Here is a 9,128-nt window from a genome sequence, read left to right as displayed (position 1 = left end):
TGTGTGCTCACGGACACACACGGATAGCTTTAGACGTCCTGTGTGTGCTGACGAACAGCCACGGACAGCCACGGACGTCCCTGTGTGTTGTAGGCACAGGGGGGGGGTAACCCACGAATTGATAGAGGTTGGATCCAAGCTACAACCTGAGAACAATGAGAACCGATTTTTATGAGTTTTTGGAGTTTTATAATGCAAACAGAAACAAATATGAATATGAATCAAAATGATAATATGAATAAAAACAAATAGAAAAGGGATAGATTGATGGAGATGAGATCTTTGTTGCTGGATGTGTATCACTCTCAACAAGGATCAATGGATGGGAGATGAATGAAGATGGAACCGGTCTTGCTGGATGTGTATCACTCTCAAGATCGATTAATGGATGGAGATGGGATGATGGACGCCACAAAGCTCTGTGAAAGGAGGCTTTGATAAGTCAAGTTGCTCCAGAGTTGTTTCTCACACACTCAAAAGACTTAGAACAATAGTTTTGACAAAACTAGAAAAACTGAATAATTCATAATACTTTCAAAGATGGGTAATTTACAATGAAACAAAGACTAGAGATTTATAGGCTCGACCAAGGACCCTCTAACAGTCATAAAAATGACATAAGGAAAGAAATAAAATCGAAATAATAAACTTGGAAGCAAAGGAATTGATGGTTCCATGAAAACTAGCCGTTGGAGGCTTTATGATGAGAATCTTGACCAAATGAATGTAGATGGTGTTCTCCTTGTATCTGGACGGTTTGAGGGGATACCTAAGCTTCCTGGGAACCTTCTTGATGGTTTGGAGGGTTCTGAGGTCGTGCCTAATCTGAAGGAAAAAGAGTTGTTGGAGCTGGATGGCAAGAAGCTCCAAATAAGGCAAGTTGGGGTTAATGAGGATCCTCCTGATCCTATGTGGGCTGATGCATGGAATGAACTTGTCTGACTCTTCTAGACCATTGGATGGACTTCCTGAATGCATAAATAGATCTCCTGGTCGCCAATGTCTGTTTTGAAACTGATTGAACCGGTTAGCTTCCAATTGAGGCAAGTGTAGAACTGGTTTGACCGGTTTTGGAGATTGGATCATAACTTCATAATTCCGGGGCCATTTCTCCTGATATTGGGCTTTCTGGAAACCTGAGAGATCCCTATTGAATCCTATGATGGGATTTGGTTCAGGCCGCTCCTTCTTTGGGCTGGAATCTCCTTCTAAAGTCGGGTACTCGCAGATGGACGGGCTGGGAAACTTCTGACTTGTAAAATTCATAACTTCTTGCTCCATAAATATTTTGGATCGATTCCAATTGGGATGGACTTCTTCTTGAGTTTAAAATCCAATAAAATTTGTTTCATGTTGAAATGCCTTCTGGTTGTGGAGATATACGCCTTTCACTGAACCTCGGTCGCTGGTACCTTCTAGATGGCCGGTTTGGACGGTTTGGTGAGACTCTGATTGAACTATGGATTTCGTGACCACAACATCCCCTCCCTAGACAAGGTTTTGACCTCGAAACTATATAACCTGCATCAAGATAGAGCAAGTCAGGTTTCATTCTCTTTTGAGAGTTTAGAACCTTACCTTGGTATAATTTCGGTTTGGTGATGCATTGTGCATCTGGTGGCTCTTCTTTGTGAAGATGTGAAAGGATCACGCCTCTGCTTTGGTCATGGCCATTACATCTCTTCTGGAGTGGATGATCCTTTAAAGTTTTGGCGGCCACGTTTCTGATCTTCCTTGGAGTTGACTCTCCTAGCAACATAAGATTATCCGGTGGGATTTCTTTGAAGCTTTCTTCTTGGCAACCTGAAATAATCTCAACACTCTGGACAAAAAGCAAGTGCATTATATCTGTCATGGAAATATTAAGAAAATGCTGATCTAAAATGAATCTTACCATAGGTTTTGGAACTTGAACAATAGATTGTTCAGATTTCGGTTTCCACTTGGGAGTGAGTTCATGTCTGAGCTTATGGTCTGGTTCTTTCTTTGGGACTTCAATAAGCTTATAGCTTTCATTTATTCTACCTGTACCAAGAACACACACGTCAGTACTAGTATCCAAAGGTGGTGTTTGAAACTTACCTTGGTGGGATACTTTTATGACCGGTTTTGCTTCTTTAAGCAACATGGACTGCATTGTGTCTTGAACCATCTTCTGGTCCATCACAGGTGTGGCGCCTTGTGGCTCCTCCCCTTTGAATTCATGCTCCTTAGTTCCTGTTACATCACCCTTTGACAAAGACAAGTGCATTACACAAGAATTTAGAACCAATAAATCAGATTGAATAAAACTATCACTTTTCATAGATAATTCTGTTTTCTCTTTTTGTGATGTTTCTATCAATGATTTCTTAGTAGGGCAAACTACAGCAAAGTGTCCTCTTTTATGACATCTAGAACATGTCTGATCTTTTAAATCTTTAAATTTAGAAGACTTACCTTGGCTTGATGCCTCTTCTTTCTTTGGGTTTGAAATCTCATCATTCCTTGGACTTAAATCATGAACAACTTTTAAATCTAACAAGGACTTTGAGATCGTATCTTTCTTGACTTCAGGACCTGTCTTATCATCCTTGGACAAAGACAAGTGACTCATACCAGTGGGAGATGATTTACAAACAAATTTATCAAGTATAGGACATACCTTGGCCTTTTCTTGAAAAATCAGTTGGTCTGGTTTTTCTTTGTGTCTGGCCAATGTGTCTTGGCTGACAAACTTCTTCTCATCCATGGTCTTTGGGACCTCAATAGCTTGGTTTTGATCATAGAAAACCGTGGGCTTCTGGTTTGGCCAAATCTGGTCTTGATGGATCAAGCTTCTATTACCTTCTTTTGGTACATCTTTTCTTGCTTCTTTGGAACCATGAGTTGGATACCTCCTTGGATATAGTTCCTGGATTTCAGAACCTGTAATCTTTGGTGCAAACTCATATCTCATGACTTCCTTAAGAGCTCTCCATGTTTTGATAGTTGGCTCCTTGTAAAACCATCAATCACCTTCTTCTTGTACCCACCATTCAAAGGCATCATCTCTAAGTTGTTCAATGGCATAAGCAAGCCTCTCTTCCTTCAAGATGTTGTTGTAGTGAAACCATTCATCAAGGTTCCTCTCCCATATTAGATAACCTCTTTTTCCTGAAAATGTAAAGAGTTTAATTTTATCAGCAAAAGAGTTATAATTAAATTGAGAATTAACAACATGATGTTTGTGGGTTTGAGAAGTTGGGGTTTGATTGATCCTTGAAGGATCTGGTGGCTTGGGCTCGACATAGACAGCCTCTGGAGCATCTCCAAATCTCCTTTCTCCTGGCTGTGGACGTTGGCCTTGTGCCTTCTTTCTTTTCCTCAGCTGTGCAATCAGATTAACCTCTTGCAAAGCTGTCAAATGTTGGTTCTGTTTGGCCATCTGACATTGGCCGTGTGTTTCTCCTACCATGGCTTCCTGAAAACACTCTCAAAGATCAAGTGAAGAAATGGGAAAGTCTGGTCGAACCAAAATAAATCAAGTGCACAATGCAATTTAAACTAAACCGAGAAAATATGCAATTACGAACCGAAATGAAATAAAGTATGCAAAAAATATTTTTCTTTTGGTTTTCTCAATGCAAACACAAAATGAATCAATATGATATGATAATAAACACAAATGAAAATAAAATATGGAAAGCAAACTAATCCTGATATTTGTTTTTTTTTTTTTTAATTTTCTTTGATGCAAACAATTAAACCACTTATGCAAAAGTTATTTTTCTTTTCTGATGCAATCACGAAATGAACCAACTAATATGATATGAAACAATAACTAGGATGATTTCTTTTGGCTTTTAAATTTATGGATGCAAATGAAAAGGAATAAAATTCAAAACAGCACTTTTTATGGGATTTTTTTTAATGGAAACTAATGAATGCAAACACTTTTCTTTTGGGATTTTCAAATTTAAATGAATCAAACAAAACTTTTTCTTTTCTTTTTCTTGGCTTTAAAGTATGATGAACAGCAAGAACAAAAATATGCAGGAACAAAACTTGAAACAAAAAGAAACAGTTTTTATGGATTTTCGGTTTATGAATGGAAAAAACAAATGCAAGCAAGTATGAGATGCAAGGATAGATATCACCTGAGTCAGGAGCTTAAGCTCTGATACCAAAATGTTGTAGGCACAGGGGGGGGGTAACCCACGAATTGATAGAGGTTGGATCCAAGCTACAACCTGAGAACAATGAGAACCGATTTTTATGAGTTTTTAGAGTTTTATAATGCAAACAGAAACAAATATGAATATGAATCAAAATGATAATATGAATAAAAACAAATAGAAAAGGGATAGATTGATGGAGATGAGATCTTTGTTGCTGGATGTGTATCACTCTCAACAAGGATCAATGGATGGGAGATGAATGAAGATGGAACCGGTCTTGCTGGATGTGTATCACTCTCAAGATCGATTAATGGATGGAGATGGGATGATGGACGCCACAAAGCTCTGTGAAAGGAGGCTTTGATAAGTCAATTTGCTCCAGAGTTGTTTCTCACACACTCAAAAGACTTAGAACAATAGTTTTGACAAAACTAGAAAAACTGAATAATTCATAATACTTTCAAAGATGGGTAATTTACAATGAAACAAAGACTATAGATTTATAGGCTCGACCAAGGACCCTCTAACAGTCATAAAAATAACATAAGGAAAGAAATAAAATCGAAATAATAAACTTGGAAGCAAAGGAATTGATGGCTCCATGAAAACTAGCCGTTGGAGGCTTTATGATGAGAATCTTGGCCAAATGAATGTAGATGGTGTTCTTCTTGTATCTGGACGGTTTGAGGGGATAACTAAGCTTCCTGGGAACCTTCTTGATGGTTTGGAGGGTTCTGAGGTCGTGCCTAATCTGAAGGAAAAAGAGCTGTTGGAGCTGGATGGCAGGAAGCTCCAAATAAGGCAAGTTGGGGTTAATGAGCATCCTCCTGATCCTATGTGGGCTGATGCATGGAATGAACTTGTCTGACTCTTCTAGACCATTGTATGGACTTCCTGAATGCATAAATAGATCTCCTGGTCGCCAATGTCTGTTTTGAAACTGATTGAACCGGTTAGCTTCCAATTGAGGCAAGTGTAGAACTGGTTTGACCGGTTTTGGAGATTGGATCATAACTTCATAATTCGGGGGCCATTTCTCCTGATCTTGGGCTTTCTGGAAACCTGAGAGATCACTCTTGAATCCTAACATGGGATTTGGTTCAGGCCGCTCCTTCTTTGGGCTGGAATCTCCTTCTAAAGTCGGGTACTCGCAGATGGACGGGCTGGGAAACTTCTGACTTGTAAAATTCATAACTTCTCGCTCCGTACATATTTTGGCTCGATTCCAATTGGGCTGGACATTTTCTTGAGTTTAAAATCCAATACAATTGGTTTCATGTTGAAATTCCTTCTGGTTGTGGAGATATACGCCTTTCACTGAACCTCGGTGGCTGGTACCTTCTAGATGGCCGGTTTGGACGGTTTGGTGAGACTCTGATTGAACTATGGATTTCGTGACCACAACACTGTGTGTGCTGGCGGACACTCACGAACGTCCTGTGTGTGTTGATGGACAGCCACAGGGGGCCTGTGTGTGCTGAGCAGACAGCCCACGTGGGCCAAAATCACCCGAACAGTCCACGGGAAGGGTCAGCATGCTGAGTCGGAGGACCAACATGCTGATATGTGTACTGATGGACAGCCACGGACGTCCTGTGTGTGCTGACGGACACACATGGACACACACGGACAGCCACGGACACACACGGACATCCTGTGTGTGCTGACGGACACCCACGGATGTCCTGTGTGTTGACGGACACCCACGGATGTAACACCCCCGAACCGTCCTAAGCATAGGTCGACCCACCGGCCAACAATCAAACAAGAACATGACCGACGGACGACCCACACCAAGGGTTGGAGATGAAAGGCCAACCGGCCAGCCAACAATCAAACAAGAACATGACTGACCGTCCAACCCAACACCATGGTCCGGAAGCGCTACGTGACGGGCTAGGGACAATCCGGTAAGAGTCACAAACTTTACTCCACGACCTAGACCAGTTCATCCACTAACTCGTCCCGCTGCGTCAAGGCATAAGGCTTTGCAACCCGTACCTAGAGTTAGCGTTTTCCGTTAGATCGAGGCCTAAGGCTTTTCAACCCGTACTACGACCTAACGTTGTGTTAGACCGGACTAGTCAAATATCATAGTACTCATGAAGCGCATATAAAACAATTACTTTATTGATTCGAGAAATATCCATACATTGATATAATTCGAGACCGGTCCCGGCCTAATGCCAAATCGAGTCAACTAAACACAAATCCACAATACCGTTTACAAAAGGCATGAAAATGTACACCGGCGGTCCTAACGTCCAGCACCAAGCTATCCGATCATCCTTACCTAAAGCAACCTGCAAAAAGGACAACGGAGTTGGATGAGTAACCTAATGTTACTCAGTGAGCTGGCGGCCTCTACCCGCAACCTAGACTCTACCCAGACAACCCAAAATAACAATCAATCTAGCCCTAGCATGCAATAAAAGCTAAGGCTAAGCAAACCGTTACTAAGTTAGACTTGGCCTCCTTCCATGATCTAGCTTCAAGTAACGGGAACCTGCATTAAAACAAGTCAACAAACAATCCCTAGTTAACCATATATATGCCTGAGTTCAGTACTCATGTAGTGTTAGACACTTAGACTATACAAGTATCACTAGTCGATCGACCAACAATCAAACAAGAACATGATCGGCCAACCAATGATACCGCATAGCTTTAATATCCACCACCCTTCACAAGCAATCCCTCAAACACATACAGGCCAACGTCAGGCCTACACTAACCAAATACACACCAAGCCTAATCCGGTACCTAAACCAGACTTAGGACTTAATGTCAGAACCTGCAAGCAAATCAATCAACCACAATCACAATCATAATAATAAGACTATGAGTATCTACGACTCGATCTAACTCGTAACACCGTATATCGGTGTTACGCTAACTCGAGGGTTCCATAACCCTCTATGACATTCTAAACACAACACAACACACTACCCCGGGAAATGGTGACTTAGTGTTCATCCTCTCTATCGGCAATATCCTATCTTCCTACCACAAAGGCCAGAAGAAGGAACTTTCAACCGACCGCGGCCCACAGTCCTTCGGGTCACCACGCGACAGCCCACAGTCCTTCGGGTCACTGCCACATTACACCGTCGTGTAATCACTCAGCCCTAGGCCATGATCCCGTCTCTCTGAGTCTTCCCGATCCAACGAATAAGGGGTACTGACGGAAACCCACGGTCGTCCTGTGTGTACTGAACAGACAGCCCACGTGGGCCAAAATCACCCAAACAGTCCACGGGAAGGGCCAGCGTGCTAAGTACAAGGACCAGCATGCTGATATGTGTACTGATGGACAGCCACGAACGTCTTGTGTGTGCTGACGGACACACACGGACACACACGGACAGCCACGGATGTCCTGTGTGTGCTTACGGACACACACGGACACCCACGGACGTCATGTGTGTACTGAACAGACAGCCCACGTGGGCTAAAATCACCTAAACAGTCCACGGGAAGGGCCAATGTGTTGAGTTCAAGGACCAGCGTGCTGATATGTGTACTGATGGACAGCCACGGACGTCCTGTATATGCTGATGGACACACACAGACACACACAGACAGCCACGGACGTCCTGTGTGTGCTGACAGACAGCCACAGAAGTCCTGTGTGTGATGTCGGACACCCAAGGACGTCCTGTGTGTACTGAACAGACTGCCCACGTGGGCCAAAATCACCCAAACAGTCCACAGGAAGGGCCAGCATGCTGAGTTGTTGTGGTCACGAAATCCATGGTTCAACCAGAGTCTCACCAAACCGTCCAAACCGGCCATCTAGGAGGTACCAGCGACCGAGGTTCAGTCCAAGGCGTATATCTCTACAACCAGAAGGACTTTCAACATGAAACCAATTTTATTGGATTTTATACTCAAGAAGGAGTCCAGCCCAATTGGAATCGAGCCAAAATACGCACGGAGCAAGAAGTTATGAATTTTACAAGTCAGAGGTTTTCCAGCCCGTCCATCTGCGAGTACCAGACTTTAGAAGGAGATTCCAGCCCAAGGAAGGAGCGGCCTGAACCAAAGCCTATCATAGGATTCAAGAGGAGTTTATCAGCTTTCCAGAAAGCCCAATATCAGGAGAAATGGCCACGGAATTATGAAGTTATGATCCAATCTCCAAAACCGGTCAAACCAGTTCTACACTTGCCTCAATTGGAAGCTAACCGGTTCAATCAGCTTCAAACCAGACATTGGCGACCAGGAGATATATCTATGCATTCAGGAAGTCTATCCAATGGTCCAGAAGAGTCAGACAAGTTCATTCCATGCACCAGCCCACATAGGATCAGGAGGATCCTCATTAACCCCAACTTGCCTTATTTGGAGCTTCTTGCCATCCAGCTCCAACAGCTCTTTTTCCTTCAGATTAGGCACGACCTCAGCACCCTCCAAACCATCAAGAAGGTTCCCAGGAAGCTTAGTTATCCCCTCAAACCGTCCAGATACAAGGAGAACACCATCTACATTCATTTGGCAAAGATTCTCATCATAAAGCCTCCAACGGCTAGTTTTCATGGAGCCATCAATTTCTTTGCTTCCAAGTTTATTATTTCGACTTTATTAGTTTCCTTATGTCATTTTATGACTGTTAGAGAGTCCCAGTAGTCGAGCCTATAAAGCTCAAGTTGTTTCTTCATTGTAAATCACCCTTGAACTTTTATGAATGAAAATACAGTTTTTCTAGTTTCTCAAAACTATTGTTCTAAGTCTTTTGAGTGTGTGAGAAACAACTCTGGAGCAACTTGACTTATCAAAGCCTCCTTTCACAGAGCTTTGTGGCGTCCATCATCCCATCTCCATCCATTAATCGATCTTGAGAGTGATACACATCCAGCAAGACCGGTTCCATCTTCATTCATCTCCCATCCATTGATCCTTGTTGAGAGTGATACACATCCAGCAACAAAGATCCCATCTCCATCAATCTATCCCTTTTCTATTTGTTTTTATTCATATTATCATTTT

The 9,128-nt window shown here is 42.5% G+C and overlaps 1 pseudogene; it reads right to left on the bottom strand.

The window, feature by feature from the left end:
* Positions 1–225: 225 nt before the first annotated feature.
* Positions 226–8,633, bottom strand: LOC125595842 (annotated as a pseudogene).
* Positions 8,634–9,128: the final 495 nt, after the last annotated feature.

Source organism: Brassica napus, unplaced genomic scaffold, assembly GCF_020379485.1.
Source record: "Brassica napus cultivar Da-Ae unplaced genomic scaffold, Da-Ae ScsIHWf_1092;HRSCAF=1556, whole genome shotgun sequence".
NCBI classification, from domain to species: domain Eukaryota; kingdom Viridiplantae; phylum Streptophyta; class Magnoliopsida; order Brassicales; family Brassicaceae; genus Brassica; species Brassica napus.
This window is presented reverse-complemented; position numbering and strand designations above follow the sequence as displayed.